The 19188-nt window shown below is 44.2% G+C and overlaps 1 long non-coding RNA gene across 9 annotated transcripts in view; it reads right to left on the bottom strand.

Moving 5' to 3' along the window:
* LOC132383571 (uncharacterized) overlaps positions 1-19188 on the bottom strand; it is a 175690-nt gene that overhangs the window by 148793 nt on the left and 7709 nt on the right. For all 9 annotated transcript variants that reach the window (XR_009508721.1, XR_009508726.1, XR_009508723.1 and 6 more), the window contains exon 2: positions 9784-9954. This is a non-coding gene — a long non-coding RNA (uncharacterized LOC132383571). The remainder of the gene's footprint in view (positions 1-9783; positions 9955-19188) is intronic.

Raw genomic sequence — 19188 nt, 5'->3', positions numbered from 1 at the left:
CAGGACTTTGCAGCAAACCTGCATGGGGCAAGAATCTTTTACAAAGTAGACCTTGAACAGGGATACCATCAAATCCCGGTGCACCCTGAAGACATCCCCAAAACAGCACTCATCACCCCGTTCGGCCTGTTCGAGTTCCTCCGAATGCCGTTCGGCCTGAAGAATGCCGCACAGACATTCCAGCAGCTGATGGATGCAGTGGGACGCGACCTGGACTTTGTGTTCATCTATTTGGACGACATCCTTATAGCCAGCAGTAGTCGTCAGGAGCATCTGTCCCACCTCCGCCAGCTCTACTCCCGCCTGAGTGATTTCAGCCTCACGATCAACCCGGCCAAATGCCAGTTCGGTCTCGATACCATCGACTTCCTGGGCCACAGGATTACCAAAGACGGGGCAACACCTCTGCCCGCCAAGGTAGACGCGATCCACCACTTTGCCTGGCCCAACACGGTCAAAGGCCTGCAGGAGTTCGTTGGTATGGTGAACTTCTACCACCGTTTCCTCCCCTCAGCAGCCCGTATCATGCACCCTTTGTACATCCTGATATCGGGTAAAGGCAAGGACGTTACTTGGGATGAGGAGGCTGCGGCTGCTTTCGTTAAAGCCAAAGAAGTCTTGGCAGATGCCGCGATGCTAGTGCACTCCAGAACGGATGTTCCGACCGCACTCACGGTGGACGCATCCAACACAGGAGTCGGTGGGGTGCTGGAGCAGCTCATCGAGGAGCACTAGCAACCCCTGGCGTTCTTTAGCAAGCACCTACGACCACCCAAACTCAAGTACAGTGCTTTCGACCAGGAGCTGTTGGCACTGTATCTGGCAATCCGGCATTTCAAGAACTTCATAGAAGGCAGGCCGTTCATCGCATTCATGGACCACAAACCGTTGACCTTCGCATTCACAAAGGTGTCCGATCCCTGGTCGGCTCGCCAGCAGTGACATCTGTTCTACATATCCGAGTACATGACGGACATCCAGTATGTCTCAGGAAAGGACAACGTCGTGGCGGACGCACTCTCCAGACCAGCTGTCCAGGCCCTGCCCCTGGGGGTGGACTATGCAGCACTGACGGAGGTGCAGCAGGCAGACGACGAGATGCCCAGCTACAGGACCGCAGTCTCAGGTTTGTAGCTGCAGGACTTTCTCGTAGGCCCAGGTGAGAGGACCCTCCTGTGCGACGTGGCTACCGGCCAACCTCGCCCCATCGTCCCAGCAGCTTGGAGGTGGTAAGTTTTCAACTCCATACACAGTTTGGCGCACCCATCTATCAGGACAACCATCCGGCTGGTCTCCAGCAAGTTCGCGTGGCACGGACTTTGCAAGCAGGCCAGTGAATGGGCCAGAACGTGTGCGCCATGCCAAACAGCCAAGGTGCAGCAGCACACTAAAGCCCCGCTGCAGCAGTTCGAACCCATCCACCGGAGGTTCAACCACATTCATGTGGATATCGTGGGCCCCCTACCAGTGTCCCGAGGAGCGCGGTACCTCCTAACGGTGGTAGACCAGTTCACGAGGTGGCCAGCGGCGGTCCCCTCACCGACACATCTGCCGATTCCTGCGCCCGAGCACTGATCGCAACCTGGGTAGCACGCTTCGGTGTACCAGCCCACATTACCTCTGACAGAGGCGCCCGGCTCACCTCCAGCCTGTGGTCGGCTGTGGCCAGCCTGTTGGGAACGCAGCTACACCACACTACTGCCTACCACCCACAGTCGAACGGACTAGTGGAATGCTTCCACCGTCACTTGAAGTCGGTTCTCATGGCCCGCCTGAGAGGACCTAACTGGGTGGACGAGCTTCCCTGGGTCCTGCTTGGAATTCACACAGCGCCCAAGGAGGATCTGCACGCCTCACCCCTGGCCGTCCCAGGAGAGTTCATTCCAGCCCCAAGGGGGCAAGAGGAAGAACCCGCAGCAGTCCTGGACAGACTACGCGAAAGGCTCGGCAACCTGGCCCCAATGCCGACTTCACAGCACGGACGGACCCCGACCCATGTACCCAAAGACCTGCAGAACTGTAAGTTTGTGTTTGTATGAAGGGGCGGACACTGGGCACCGCTACAGCGGCCGTACGAGGGGGCGTTCAAGGTGATCAACAACAACGGGTCCACGTACGTTCTGGACATTGGGGGGAAAGAGGAGGTTTTCACGGTGGACTGTCTCAAACCAGCCCATGTGGACTTGGCGCAGCCGGTTGAGGTTCAGGCACCGCAGCGCAGAGACAGACCTCCCAAACAGAGGCTGATCCAGACTGTGGACATTGGGGGATGTATCACCGGTTCTGGGGGGGGGGGGGGGGGTTATGTGGCGACCCACTTACTGAGCAGGCAAACCAGCTCACAAATAGCCAGCGCGCGGGGGGAGACTTTGTTAATGCACCTCTGACGTCATTTCCGCCCGGAGAGGGCGGACGCTAGGGATTAAATGCCAGCGCCGCTAAGTTTGAATAAACTAGTCTCGAAACGACTTACCGACTGCGTGTCATCTCTAGCTCTGTATGTAGCACATCACTACAAGGTATGCATTCTCAGCACTTCCTGCACTCCAAGTATAGGGTAATGTAATGGGTGGAAACGTGCATAATTCACAGCCACCCAATGGGGGTTCACTTTAACAATTGTCTGATGTGATGACATAATGGTGAAGCTTTTTACCACGCATTATGTTCTGTGTTAGTTGACGTAAAAGGAGTTCTTATGGCATTTCCCTTAAACTGAAAACACTTCTGTCATTTTATTTACAAAAACTTATTCCTTCTTTAGATCAGGTGTTCAGATCTGTACACAATACACAGATGCAGTTTGATCAGAACCCTATATAATTAGAGGAAAACATCTCTACTTCTGTACTCAACTCCTCTAGTAATGAAGAACAAAACAGTTTCTATCTCCACTCCACCCTCGCACTTAGTTATTTTTATTTTGAAAGACAACATGGAATTGGCCCTTCCGGCCCTTCGAGCTGCACCGCCCAGTAGCTCCCGACAACCCCGATTTAACACCAGCCTAATCATGGGACAGTTTAAAATGAACAAGTAACCTTCTAACTGGTACATCTTTGAACTGTGGGAAGAAACCGGAGCACCCAGAGGAAGCTCCCACGTTCCATTGGGAGGACGTACAGAGACTCCTTACAGAGGACGCCACTATGCCACCGATTTCAGCTACTCAAACACTATTCTCATGCCTGACCATACCACTGGTCTCCTAAGTTCCTGTTTCCCATCCTTTATATAGTTTGAGAACCTTCTGCTTCCTCACTTTTGCAGTGAATCAAGATCACTCATCCCACCTCGCTTCCTCACCTCGAATGTGATCATATCTGGCTATTTTGACATTCTCAAACTTGAACTCTGTAACATCCTCTGGTTTTGCAACACTCGAAAAAATTCCTCTTGCAGCAGCATTCAGGAGTCTGATGTTCAGGCTGTGCTTTTAGTAATCCTGGTCTTAAATTCAGAGTTTCCACCTTTATATAATCAATTCCTTTGATCAAGGCTTTAGTCACATGTCCTTTGGTTTATCATCAGTTTTTTGTCTTGAGAAGCGGTTCGTAATAATTTCTTGCTTTAAAAGTGCTATTTAAAAGCAAGTTTTTACAATAAAATATAGAACACAGAATACTACAGCAGAGTACAGGCCCCTCAGTCCACAATGTTTTCCTGATCTATTAACCTAATCTAAGATTAATCTAACCCTTTCCTTCTACATGGATCTAGGAGTCCTTGTTCATCAGTCACTGAAGGTGAATGAGCAAGTGCAGCAGGCAGTGAAGAAGGCTAATGGAATGTTGGCCTTTATTACAAAGGGAATTGAGTACAAGAGCAAGGAAATCCTCTTGCATTTGTACAGGGCCCTGGTGAGACCACACCTGGAGTATTGTGTACAGTTTTGGTCTCCAGGGTTAAGGAAGGACATCCTGGCTGTAGAGGAAGTGCAGCGTAGATTCACGAGGTTAATTCCTGGGATGTCTGGACTGTCTTACGCAGAGAGGTTAGAGAGACTGGGCTTGTACACGCTGGAATTAAGGAGATTGAGAGGGGATCTGATTGAAACATATAAGATTATTAAGGGATTGGTCAAGATAGAGGCAGGAAATATGTTCCAGATGCTGGGAGAGTCCAGTACCAGAGGGCATGGTTTGAGAATAAGGGGTAGGTCATTTAGGGCAGAGTTAAGGAAAAACTTCTTCTCCCAGAGAGTTAGTGGAGGCCAATTCTCTGGATGCTTTCAAGAAGGAGCTAGATAGGTATCTTATGGATAGGGGAATCGAGGGATATGGGGACAAGGCAGGAACCGGGTATTGATAGTAGATGATCAGCCATGATCTCAAAATGGCGGTGCAGGCTCGAGGGGCCGAATGGTCTACTTCTGCACCTATTGTCTATTGTCTATTTTTCTCTCATCCATGTGCCTATCTCTACCATGATGAATTGGTGGAGCAGACGCAATGGGCCAAGCAGCCTAATTCTTCTCCTATATCTAACGGTTAAGGGGGAAATGGATCAGCCATGATCAAACAGAGGAGCAGACTTGTCCGGCCAAGCAGCCTAACTCTGCTCCTGTAGCTCATGATCTTATGGTTTATCTAAGAGTTTCTTAAATCAGAGAAACAGAAACAGGTTTAATATCTTTGGCATATGTTGTGAAATTTCTTGTCTTTGTGTTGTCAGCAGAACAGTGCAATGCATAATAATAGAAAAAAATGTGAATTGCAGTAAGTAAATATATTAAATAGTTAAATTAAATAAATAGTGCAAAAATAGACAAAAGAATCTAGTGAGGCTTTGTTCACAGGTTCAATGTCCATTCAGAAATCGGATGACAGACGGGAAGAAGCTGTTTCTGAATTGTTGAGTGTGTGCCTTCAGGCTTCTGTACCTCCTCCCTGATGGTAGCAAAGCGAACAAGGCTTGTCCAGGGTGATGGGGTCCTTATTGATCAACACCGCCCTGAGGCATCACTTCTACCTCCCCTAGCAGGATGTTTCACAATATCTGTGTAAAAAGAACTTACTTTGTCCACTTATCGAACTCACATAATACAGAGTTTAATATTCTGTATTTATCTTTTTCAATTCTTTTGTCATCTTACATGGGGTGATTGATAAGTTTGTGGCTTAAGATAGAAGGCGTCAATTTTAGAAAACCTAGCACATTTATTTTTCAACATAGTCCCCTCCTACGTTTACACACTTAATCCAGCAGTCGTGGAGCATAGGGATCTTGGACCTCCAGAAAAGTGTCTACAGCATGGGTGATTGATAACTTTGTGGCCTAAGGTAGGAAGAGATGAGTTATACAGCTGTCATTACATGCACATGAAGGTTAACTCTTTGAGTGATTATGCAGAAAGCTTAAAGGTAATAACTCATCTCCTTCTATCTTAGGCCACAAACATCAATCACCCATCTGTGGACATTTTTCTGGAGGTCCAAGATCCGTATGCTCCACGACTGCAGGACTAAGTGTGTAAATGTAGGAGGGGACTATGTTGAAAAATAAATTGTGCTAGATTTTCTAAAATTGACGCCTTCTACCTTGGGCCATGAACCTCAATCATCAATCACAATTGTTTCGTCCCCTCACTCTGGGCAGCTGCAAACAGGCCTAACCCTCACTTTGACCAAGGACTAGGCCCTCTTCATCTATCCCCACTCACATCCCAAAAATCAGCAAAATTGAACCTACAGCGTACCAGATTAAGAAAAGTGACCAAGGTGGACACTTGTTATTGATTGTAAACCTGCGAGTCCTGAGGCTCTTGTATCTTCTACCTGGTGGCAGCAGTGAGAAAAGAGTGGTAGCGATCTCTGATGATGGATGCTGCTTTCCTATGACAGCATTTCATGTAGATATGCTCAAAGGTTGGGAGGGCTTTACCCATGATGTACAGAGCCAAATCCACTAGGATTTTCCGTCCAAAGGCATTGGTGTTTCCATGCCAGGCCACGATGCAGCCAGTCAGTACACTCTCCACTGCTCATCTACAGAAGTTTGTCAAAGTTTTACATCTAGACACATCTGAATGCAGTAACAGGAAACATTTTTCATGACCATAATGCTAGTCTGATCATAAGCTCCAACTTCTGTAATTATGATTGAACTCACCAGAGAGACACTGAAGCTGGTGATATACAAGTGGTGCAAATGGTGCAAACAACTCAGTCATGTTTCCTGGTTTGATGCAAGCCAATTAACACAACCCCATTGTCTTAACATTTGGTTCTTGCATCTCTTAGTCTGTAGAGCAGCCTATGCTTTTAACTGCAATTTACTGTTTGCAACTTCCAAAAAACTACAGGCTAATTGCAAACTTTTGAACTTATTTACATTGTTAGAACAGTTTTTGGGTTTAGCCCATTTGTATTTTGCAAATGTCTTTGGCTACCAGTCTGCACATCTGAATACGTATTGTGGATTTAATTTGGAGTGCAGCTCTGAACAAGGGGTTCCTAAAAGCCTTGAATCCCAGACCAGACAATGCTGATTAAAATTCATTTGATAGTCTGTGGTGTGCACGTGAATTGGAAAGTGTCAAGGTTTCAAAGAATGCATTGTCCATACATTGTAAATATGGTGTTTGATGTTTAGCACATAAAATATCGAGCCCCACGTTGGGCCAGCAGACCTTTTAAACCAAAAGTGTCTCTGTATGACGCCTGCTGAACCTTGATTTGGTGAATAAAGAAGCTGCTTTGTATCTACCAGTAATTTCCTCTGGTGACTTCATTCATGCAATAACATTTACAGTAAGAACCGAAACCTGATTCTTGTTTGAATTAATATCTGCTGTCAAAGCAAAGTACGTATAATTTATACAACTTCGAGATTCATCTTCTTGCAGGCAGTCACAAGACAAAGAAACACAATAGAATCCATTAGAAAGGCCAGCAAACACCCAGTGTGCAGGAAAAAAATCAAATTGTGTAAACAATAAAAGTAACATTAGAATTGAAGTTCACAAATGTGAGTCCACAGCCACAAAGCTGGACATCGCTGCAGTTGATTCAGGAGCCCATTAGCTGCAGGCCACCGCCTCGGTTCAACGCAGAGACGAATAAACTTTGCCGAGCAATGAATTGAACTGGCCTGTCCCTTGCCTCCAGCCCCAACACCGTGACCTTTTCAATCTGGCCTGGTACATAAATCATCCAAACCTCAGGTTTCTTCTTGCTCGCGGATCTGGGCCCTATGTTCACATAAATACAGTATACGCCCTAACATAGCACTAAACCATCAGTGGCCTGAAGCAAGCAGACTGCAGCTAAGCATTCCACATGGAATTAGCAGCTTTCAGATGCTCCCAGGTTATGTGGAGCTGCTGAATGTCTGGGATGCGCTGAGTGACGGATGCCAGTGCAGAACTTATGTCTGATTGGGCTCCAATCCACCTGATCACCCACCTCCATCATCCCAATCCCTGTTGAAAGACAGGTTCACATCTATAAAGCACCTTTGATATCTCTTTCAGACATCACAAATTAAACCTTAATCTCAAAATGACCTGATAGAGTCACCAAGCTCTTTTCAGCAGTAGTCAATGAATGAAATGAAGTACAAGGAAAGATTAGGGAAGTTAAGGTATTTAATATGGACAGGTGACCATATAAAGGAATATACAAGGGGTGATTGATAAGTTCGTGGCCTAAAGTAGAAGGCGTCAATTTTAGAAAACCTAGCACATTTATTTTTCAACATAGTCCCCTCCTACATATACGCATTTAGTCCAGTTGTCATGGAGCATATGGATCTTGGACCTCCAGAAAGGGTACACAGCACTTTGTTTTGTGACTGTCTGTGAGGATGACAATTCTCAGGGTTGTATACTGTTTACATATGTACTTTGAATCTTAATACTCCAATCAAAACACTTATCCAGTTAGGTAAACCAGAGCTGCACCACTTCCCACTCTGGCATCTGTTTCCTGTCACACGTTGGCTTCAACTATCCATCTAGTGGATCCTCATATCACTACATCTGAGGGAGAGAAAACTACAGGACATAGGATTAGAGAAAGGGAGAAGAGTTTTAGAGGAGGCAGCAGGGGCCCCTTCTGTGCCTCAGGAGGGCAGTTACCCAAAATGTATTGCCTGAGAGAGTAGTTGAAGCTGGGTCTAGAAGGGCACCTGAATGGTCTCAACACAGAAGGGTTGACACACTGTGTCAACTGATGGGATTAAACAGGAGCGTTCCCACTTGTCGACATTGAGCTGAGCCAAATGGCTGTTTACATGTTGCACCATTCTGTGATTCTATGATTCCAACTCCATCACACCTTAAAAACTGTTGAAAGAATTTGCTTTGTACTAAATTTAGATAGACCAAGCGCTGACTTACAGCTTATGATTACCTGTTGTGTGTGCAGATGATCGTTGTCAATTAATGCCCATATCTAAGTCTGTTATTGACAACTCCATTAACTGCCAGTCCAAACCGCATGTTCATGTGAGTAACTTGTACTGGAGAAAATTCAATATCTTCCACATACATAATACAAAACAGAGCAGTGTAGTATCAGAATCACAAAGAGAAATGGCGGAAGAGCTCAACCAGCCAAGCAGTGTATTGTATGTGGAAAGAGGAACTCCTATGTTTTGAAACTATAAAACATACGACTAATTAAAAGAAAAAGACAGGAGTCCAGAATGCGAGGCTAACTTTGTTTTACTTTAAGTGAGACGCGCAATTGAAAAATGAGTGAGCTTGGCTATGCCCATAGCTCAGATTTTATCCGCTTGAGCTGAGAAAAAAAGTAAAAATACAATAATAAATAAATAATGCTGACGTCGTGAGTTGTAGGCTCCTTGAAAGTGAGTCCACAGGCTGTGGAATCAAGTCAGAGTTGAGGTTAGTGATATTATCCATGCTGGTTTAGGATCCTGATGACTAAAGGGTAATAAGTGTTCTTGATCCTGGTGGTGTGGGTCCTAAGGCTCCTGTACCACCTTCCCAATGGCAGCAGCAAGAAAAGAGCACGGCCTGGACGGTGGGGGTCTTTGATGATGGATGCTGCTTTCTTGTAGATGTGCTCAGTGGTGGGGAGGACTTCTCATGTGATGTGCTGGGCTACGTCTACTACTGTTTGCAGGCTCATCTATTCTTGGGCACTGCTGTTACAACCAGTCAGGACACTCCCCACCGTGCATCTATAGAACCCTTGCTAATCCACATGATCATGACTGATCTGTACCTTAATTCCACAAGTGTGTCTTATTTCCAAAACCTTTAAAAATAATCAGATAATGTTTAATTGTATTTAAATGTCCCTTGGCTCTGCACTCTCCCACCCTTCCACTCCCAACAACCACCCCTCCAGCCTTCATAACTTTGGAGGAAAGAGTTCCAAATGTCTTCAGTTCTTTGTGAAGAATTTACTGATGACAGTAATTTTAATGTTACCCTGCCTTGCAATGGATTCCTCAGCCAGAGAGAGAACAAAAATACTCTATCTTATCAATGACTTTAATTGTTCTGAATACACCAATTAAATCACCTTTTAAATTTTTGTGCTTCAGGAAATAGAAGTGTAAACCATGCAAAATATTCTCTTAATTGCGACTTGTTGAGCTCTGGGTTCAATCTCGTGGATTTACTGAGCACTGAGGACAAAGTCCATGCACTTCCTTATGTGGATTGACTAACCACAGTCCTGGTCCTGAAAGTCACTCATAAATATAGTGAAGAGCATGGACCTCATGAGTCAAGCATCACCAAGAGGAGAATATCCCTACAGCATCATCAGTACAATAAGTAAATCACTGTGGAAACATATAACTTACCTTCAAATATATATCCTTCTATTAGTCAATTGTATGGTTTTCATACTTGATGATCTCATACTCAGGTCAGTGTCGTTTTTCTGCTTGTTCATCCTTACCGGGTGTAAAATGGCTTCCACGCTTCCATCACCACAATAATGACTGAATTGGCTCCCGTGTGTTTTCAGATATCTGAAACGTAAAATATTCCTTCTTTTTAACTTCCAGCATTTAAAGCTAACACTGAGAATTGATTCAAAACCATAATCAGGTTTAATATCACTGGCAATCAATGTTGTGAAATTTGTTGTTTTGCAGCAAAAGCACTAAGCAGTATATAATAATAACAAAACTATAAATTCCAATAAGTACTGTATATATTTACACACACACACGCACGCGCGTGCACTTTCATAGTTCATTATAATCTGCCATATTGTATGACGTGGGTGATCATGATCTTTCCATGACCATGATTGTTCTTGGTAAATTTTTCTACAGCAGTGCCTTCTCTGGACAGTGTCTTTACAGGAAGGGTGACCCCAGTCATTATCAATACTCTTTATAGATTGTTTCCCTGGCGTCAGTGGTCGCAAAACCAGGACCTATGATATGCACCAGCTGCTCATACGACCATCCACCACCTGCTCCCATGGCTTCATGTGACCCTGATTGGGGCACTAAGCAGGTGCTACACCTTGCCCAAGGTGACCTACAGGCTAGCGAAGGGAAGGAATGCCTTACACCTCCTTTGGTAGAGACCTATATGCAATGACAAAATTAAATTAAATTTGTAATAATTAAATAAAAGAGGGAAAATATTGAATTCATGTGCTTATTATCCATACAGAAATCTGACGGCAGAAGCTGTTTCTGAACCAGTGAGTGAGTCTTCGGGCTCATGTACCTCTTCCTTGAAGGCTGCAATGAAAAGGGTCCATTTCCTGGGTGATGGATGTCCTTAATGATGGATGCTACCTCTTTAAGGCATCGCCTTTTGAAGTATTCTCCGATCTGCAGCACTCAAAACCTCTCCTTGTCCACAAGTCTTCTCAGATAAATGTAAAGAAATCCCTCAACTCTATTTTGATTAGCAGTAGGGGAGCTTCCTGCAGTAATAGCAGCTGAGCCACAACCTGTCTCTTAATGTGAACAAAACAAAAGAGGTGGTTGTAGACTTCAGGAGGGCACGGAGCAACCACTTCCTGCTGAACATCAATGGCTCCTCGGTAGAGATCGTAAAGAGCACCAAATTTCTTGGTGTTCACCTGACAGAGAATCTCACCTGGTCTCTCAACACCAGCTCCATAACAAAGAAAGCCCAGCAGCATCTCTACTTTCTGCGAAGGCTGAGGAAAGTCCATCTCCCACCCCCCCATCCTCATCACATTCTACAAGGGGTTGTATTGAGAGCATCCTGAGCAGCTGCATCACTGCCAGGTTCGGAAATTGCACCATCTCAGATCGCAAGACCCTGCAGTGGATAGTGAGGTCAGCTGAGAAGATCATCGGGGTCTCTCTTCCCGCCATCACGGACATTTACACTATACCCTGCATCTGCAAAGGAAACAGCATTATGAAGGACCCTATACACCCCTCATACAATCTCTTCTCCCTCCTGCTGTCTGGGAAAAGGTTCCAAAGCATTCGGGCTCTCACGACCAGACTATGCAACAGTTTCTTCCCCCAAGCTATCAGACTCCTCAATACCCAGAGCCTGGACTGACACCTTACTGCCCTATTGTCCTGTTTATTATTTATTGTAATGCCTGCACTGTTTTTGTGCACTTTATGCAGTCCGATGTAGGTCTGTAGTCTAGTGCAGCTTTCTCTGTGTTGTTTTTTTTTGTGTAGTTCAGTCTAGTTTTTGTACTGTGTCATGTAACACCATGATCCTGAAATACGTTGTCTCATTTTTCCTATGTACTGTACCAGCAGTTACGGTTGAAATGACAATAAAAGTGACTTGACTTAACTTGACTTGAAGATTCTGAAAACGCTTAACCGGCCAGGCAGCATCTGGGGAAAGAGAAACAGGGTTGACATTTCAGGGATGAGATCCTTCACTGCAACCCTTTATCAGATCACTGACCTGAAACGTTAACTCGTTTACTCTTTCCACTGTTGCTGCTTGACCTGCTGAGATCCTCCTGCACTTTGTCCATGTTGTTCTGGATTTCTGGCATCAGCAGAATCTCTGGTTTTTGACGTGCTGAGTATTTCCAGAATTCTCCATTTTTATTTCAGACTTCCAGCATCTGCTGTTTGTTCTTGTTTATGGTTTTCCCAGTATTATGGGCCAATTCTTAGTCTTAAAAAAATCATAACTGAAATAGATTGTCTAGTGATTATAATTTCTTGTTTGTGGGACCTCTTGATGCTCAATAGCACATTGCCCCACTTTTTAATTCCTATTTCATTGGCTATAAAGTGTGAATTGAATTGAATTGAATTTCGGTTTATTGTCATTTAGAACACAAATGCAAAGCAGTTAAAAAATGAGACAACGTTCCTCCAGAATTATATCACAAAAGCACACGACAAAACAGACTACACCAGAAGATCCACATAACGTTTGACAATCCCCAAATCCAGAGTCCGGAGAGGCTGCTGCGTATTAATATCGCGCTACCATCTTAGCACGTTCCCCGGAAAGGAACTCCAAACCTACCAGATAAAACTACCCAGACACACCAAGTCAGGAGACCAACTCTACAACCCAACAAACCAAAAACTAAAGCTATACGACCTACACAAAACCACATAGTTACATATAGTTATCGTTAACATATAGTTACAACAGTGCAGACAATACCATAATTGATTAAAAAAAACAGACCATGGGCACAATAAAAATGTTGGTACATCCTGGGGCTTTTGCGGTTTACAGATTGATGATTTACAAGGCTTAATGTGGAAGCTATCCATGCACTCTGTACCTTAAGGCTAAGTCATTACCAGACTAAAAGCTGCTGGTGCATAAATACAATGATAACAGACTGCCCTGAGGGGGAAATGAAGAAAGTTAAGGTGAAAGGACAAGGCATTCTACAGAGTAGTAAAACAGGTAGAGACAGCCATAATGGGTTGGGAAGGCACAGCACAAACAAATTCCATTTTAAGTCCAAGCAGAAGAAAGTAGGAAAAGGACACTGAAAGCTCTTTATATGAATGCACACAATATCCGCAACAAGAGAACTGATTTCACAACACAGTGATAAATAAATACAGTAATCCGCAGAAGTCTTAGGCATGGTAGTGTAGCGGTTAGCAGAACGCCTTACAGTGCAGGTAACCTGATTTCCTTTCCTGCTGCTCCCTGTAAGGAGTTTGTACGTTCTCCTCAGGACCGTGTGGGTTTCCTCCGGGTGCTCTGGTTTCCTCCCACAGTGCAACGATGTACAGATTGGTAAGTTAATTGCTCATTATAAATTGTCCCATGATTAGGCTCAAATTAAATCGGGGGTTGCTGGCTGGTGTGGTTAGAAGGGTCAGCAGGGCCTTATTCCATGCTGCATCTCAATAAGTAAATAAATATAGAGCTAGGGTACCCAAGACTTGTGCACAGTACTGCAGTAAATTTATGCATTGCACTGTACTGCTGCTGCTGCAAAAAAAATTTCATGACATATGTGAGTGAAGATAAACCTGATTCTGAAACGAGCCTCTACTGTGGACTGAGAGTGGGAAGGGGACAGGGAGAGGGGTGGGATCAGGAAGCACCAGAGAGACATTCCGTAATAATCAATAAACCAACTGTTTGGAATCAAATTACCTTGCCTGACGTCTCAGGGCTGGGTGTGTCTGCACCCATGCCATCCCCCTCCTCCAGCACTCCTTCTCTGCCACCTGTCCCACACCCCTCTCGTGGCGATCCATCCTCACCATTCCCAACATCCTTTGCTCCCACCAGATTTACAAACTCACTCCATGTTGGCAAATACAGTCTTGGGCACTCTAGCATTATATACATGCTTAAGACTTTTGTACAGTATTGTATGTACAATCTCATACCCAAAGCAGAAATCTCATTGAACTTGCTCAAGATTAGGAACTAAACATTCCAGAATATCAAACCTTTAGGAGAAATAGGCAAAAGGTAAAAAGAGGAAGGATAGATGTGACTTAAATGATGGGATAAAATAGAGAGAAACTATTATAGTTACCATCATTCTTTTATTTATAAAAGTTAAAGTTGGGCTAATTGGCATTGGCACAAATACCTGCTAACATTTACTTGCAGCAGCATTGCAATTTTCTCGTTCCACCTGTGCATACATGAACTTGTGCAGATGACAATAAACTTTGACTTGTTTAAAAATAAACATTGTTCCTGACAATGTACACAGGAATTACAAAACAGTACATGGCTTTATTTGCGTTCACGGTGTCATCATGTCTATATATTTACGGCATTGTCAAGTCAGTACAATAGTATCATCAGATAATACTTTCATGGTGTCAGCAAGTCAGTATACAACATGTACTTATTACCATACCTACAGGCTCAAAAGTTTGGGTGAAACTAAGAAACAGTAATAGGAAAAATATGTTATTGGCAATGTTCCCTCTATCTTGCAATGAGGAGTGTATGCAAAAATCTCGTGCTGTGCAAATTTTTGCCCAGTGACAATATATGCACACTGAATTTTATATAAAGAGGTATTCATTTTAACAGCTAGCAAAACACTGTCAATAAGAACTTTAATTTCCGGGTTTGATTGTTTTTGCTCTCGTTCATCTGCACTCTCACAAAACATACGTAGCAGGCATGTAATGGGTAATGAAGGATTTTCTCACTGGTGCTTTTGCACACCGTCCGTATGTGACTGCTTGCTAAAAGTTCCAAATATCACTTCACTTCTTCACAAACTGGGCTTTTCCTTGTTTGTAGTGGATGACCACGACTTCTTCCGTGCCTTGTCATGCCCTACGCCCTCCATGGAGCGTTTCAGTACCACCTTTGTTGCCGTTGGATCTCACTTCAGTTCTCTTTTGTCCAGTCTGCCGGAGATGACTCCACAAGCTGGGACAGGCATGTCCCTATCTCACCGGGGTATGGGAGCTCCAAACATGAGAGAATCTGCAGATGTTGGAAGTCCTGACAACACACACAAAATGCTGCAGGCTATGCTGCATCTATGGAAAAGAGTAAACAGGTGGCGTTTTGGGCCGGGACCCTTCACCAGGACTGGAGAAAAAGCTGACTTCCTCCAGCATTTTGTGAGTATGGGACCCGCCAGCTACCCTTCCTTGGTTTAGCCCGACTGCCGAATCGGTGTACTGGGGTGTGTCTACTGTCACATCCAAATAGCTACTTGGAGCCTCAGGTGAGGGCTGAATGTCTGGTGGGGACCAAAGGTGAGTGAGCTGTCCTGGAATGGATATGACAAGCCCCTTCACCAGAGGTCTACCCCTCCCTGGACACCCCGTATATCCCATGTAACTAATAAAGCAATTTTCCTTTCTAGCGGCAATGCAGGGCGTAGCTTATATCAGTGAAAGGGTGACCCCAGGGCTCGGATCTCAGGAGGTCACTTCTATCATTTGCATGATTTGTGCTTTCTCTCCCCTTTCTCTATGCATCGGGTGCTAGCCTTTATTTCTTTCTTTAATTGGGTCCTTTCAGGTTTCTTGCTTTGTGGCTACCTGTGAGCAAGCAAATCGCAAGTTTTTATACACTCTTCGATAATAAATGTAGTTTGAAACTTTGATGAGGTTAAGTCAAAAAATTCTATGTGGATGTACCAATGGCTATACCATTTAATCTGCATATAGAGTGGTTAAACCAAATTAGTAACATAAATTCATGGTATATGTGCACATATAAGAGATGTATTGGTGGACCAATGAGGAAGCAGATTATACTTGATCTAATATCGTGCCATGAGAATGGGTTAATGAATGATCTGATAGTTAAGGAGCTCTTAGAAAAGTGTCATCATTATAAAAGGTGTGCATCAAAACTGTTCTTTACAGGAACGTCATTGAGAAAAACCTGACAAGCTTCATCTCCATCTGGTATGGGAGCAGCCAAGCACCAGAGCAGAAGTCTCTACAAGGACGGTGAGAATGGCCGAGGGGATCATAGGGTCTTCCTACCATGCATCGGGAACATTTATCCGGAGAGTTGTGTACGCAGGGCTCTTAGTGTTATTAAGGATCCCAACCATCCATTCAGTATCCTCTTTGACTTTCTGCCATCAGGCAGGAGACTCCGATGCACAAAAACAAGAACGGTCAGGATGGGAAACAATTTCTTCCCTCAGGCCATTTGGCTTCTGAACTCCCTGCCGCAACGCATTGCAAGTGTCACTGGTTAATCTGTTCCGTACCAGGCAATATTTAATTTATGCATTTTACTTTGTTTATTTACCTCTAAATAAATCTACAGATCCCTAAGTCATCTGCAGATTTTACCAAGTTTTTGTTTGTCATATGTGTGTAATGTGTATTACTTTGCTTTATACCTTACTTTGCTTTATACCCTGCTTTGGCAAACACTGTCTCATTTGACGACGCGCGTTTATTTAGTTAAACGACAATAAGCTTGACTTGACTTGACTTCACCTACAAAGAAATGCATCAGCAATCTACGCAGTCTTAGAACTATGCCCTCAGTTGTCGCCATGCTTCTGATGCAACCATAGCAAGGCCACAACTTACCTGTATGTCTTAGGAACGTTGGGGAGAGACCAGAGTACCCGGAGGAAACCCACATGATCACAGAAAGACCCCTTCACAGACAGCGGCTGAACTGAATCTTGGTTGCTGGCGCTGTAACAGTGTCATGGTAACCGCCATATTACAGAGATGATCAAATTCTATTTAAAGACCGAGAGTGACTTCGTTCACTGTAAAACGAATGAGCAAGAAAAGCAAACCACAAATGTATTTCTTCTTATTTTATTTAGAGATCCAGCACAGACCTGGGCTTCCCATGGTGCACAAGAACTCATCTATTTAACCCTTACAGGACAATGACCAGTTAACCTACTAACTCGTACATTTTTGAAGTGTGAGAGGCAACCAGAGCATCCAGAGGAAACACAAGCACACATGAGAACGTACAAACTTTCTTACAGATGATGCCAGAATTGACCTCCAAACTCTGACATCTCAAGCTTTAATAGGGTCGCAATAACCGCTACACTACCGTAGGACCCAAGTATGAAGTCACAGAGCATGAGTTTGGGAAATTACATTAAAGGAAATGGCTGCAAGTAATAGCTAACAGTTGAGAAATTAGCTTATAATTTACTGTGAGCATATTTGTTTTAACAGACAAAATTGAGACAGGTAAAGAGATCCGGAAGTGGTAAAGAAATTAAAGACATCACTGGATCAAAGACAATTTCAGAACAAGCAGCAATAAGTTTGAGAATTGAGTAAAGGATGACCATAGCACTACTAACAAAAGATGAAACATACAAAAGAGAATGTGCCTATATCTGTAAAGCAAATGTTACTTTACAGGAAGAAATATGAAAATTATTTTGGGGAATAAGGACATGGCAAAGAAATTAAACAATTTTTATGTCTGCCTTCACAGAAAACAGCACGAGAACTATCCTAGAAGTGGTGGAGAATTACATCTCCAGAGTTAATGAGGAGCCAAGAGAAGTTATCCCGAGCGAAGGAAATAGTGGTGGAGAAAATAATGTGACTTAAGAGCTTAAGAATCCACAGAATATCTAATTACCTCCTCCCCAAGGTTTGAAAAGATGTGGCTACAGAAAGAGTGGACAAGCTCTGTTATGGTTTTGAATGAGCCACTGGGAGACCAGCGCACAATAAGCAGGCATTCGGGAAGAATCTCCGTAGATAAAAATCCCGTTCCCGTTTCATACTCTGCACGCATTAGATAAAAGCAACCGATTGAATAAGCTTTAATATGGACGGTTACAGCTTCCTTTTGTAATATTTTATTTATTTGGAACAGAGGTTCCCAATCTTTTTTAATGGCACGGACCCCCTCGGTAAATGATACAAGTTCATGGAATAAAAAAGGTTGGGAACTCCTGCTCTGGAAGATACAGTAAACACGGGGTCCGTGGACCTCAGGTTTGGAACTCTTGATTTGGGGGTACAGTGCAGAATAGGCTTGCCTGGCTCTTTGAGCCGCACCCCCCAATAACCCTGATTTAACCCAAACATAATCATGAGACAATTTGCAATGACCAATTAACCACCCGGAATGTCTTTAGACTGTGGGAGGAAACCGGAGCCCCTGGGGAAAGCCCATGCATTCCATGGGAGGGACGTACAGACACTCCTTACAGAGGACGCTGGGTTTAAACTCTTGAACTCTGATGCCCGAGCTTTAATAGCATTGCACTAACTGTTATGATTTATAATTTTGTAACATTAAACTAATTCAAAGGAAGACACAGGAGTCCATATGCAGGTCTAGTTTCAAGTTTACTTTACGCAAGGTGCACACGTATCATGTGGTAGTGTGATGCTGTATGTGACTCATGTATTTATACAGATAGTGAATTATATAAACAAACAGGAATGCTTAATCGTATATATAAGATGACTGAAATATCAAAGACTCAACACTACGTGCAGCTTCAGAGCTGTGTGTCAGACGTGGCTATAAACAGCAGGGGACTATTTTGGCTCCCTTCCTCTTGACCCTGTATACCTTGGACTTTAGATAGAACACTGAGGCATGTCATCTGCAGAACTTCTCTGATAACTCAGCAATAGCTGGGTGTATAAAGGGAGGATGAATACAGAGCCCTGGTGCAGGACTTTGTCCAATGGTGCAAGCTGAATCATCTGCAGCTCAACATCAGTAAGACAAAGGAGATGGTGATGGACTTTAGGAAGACTAAGCCTGCACTGCTCCCTGTTACTATTGATGGTGAGGACGTGAATGTGGTTAGGCTCTACAAGTACCTGGGGGTGCCCCTGGATGACAGGCTTCAGTGGAGCACCAACACAGAGGCTGTGTACAAGAAGGGCCAGAGTCACCTCTACTTCCTGAGGAGACTGAGGTCCTTTGGAGTTTGCAGGCCTCTCCTTCACACATTCTACCAGTCTGCTGTTGCCAGTACAATCTCCTATGTGGTGGTGTGCTGGGGCAATGGCATCAACACGGGTGATGGCAACAGGCTCAATAAACTGATTAGAAAGGCTGGCTCTGTTATAGGAGTCAAACTGGACACACCGGAGGCTGTGGTTGAACAAAGGGCCCTACGGAAAATCCTGGCAATTCTGGACAATGTTCCTCGCCCTCTGCATGCTACCTTGGCTGAATAGAGGAGCACTTTGGTAATAGACTAAGACAACTGCAAGCCTCCAAAGAGGTCATTCTTACCCTCGGCCATTAGGCTCCATAATGAGTCAAACCTATAGCCAGAGAGTGATGACCCCCACCTGTTAGGCTGTTTGAGGTAACTTATTTTTAATATTTCT

Source organism: Hypanus sabinus, chromosome 30 (genome assembly GCF_030144855.1).
Source record: "Hypanus sabinus isolate sHypSab1 chromosome 30, sHypSab1.hap1, whole genome shotgun sequence".
NCBI classification, from domain to species: Eukaryota; Metazoa; Chordata; class Chondrichthyes; order Myliobatiformes; family Dasyatidae; genus Hypanus; species Hypanus sabinus.
Note: the sequence above shows the minus strand (reverse complement) of the source record. Positions and strands in the feature narration are given on the sequence as shown.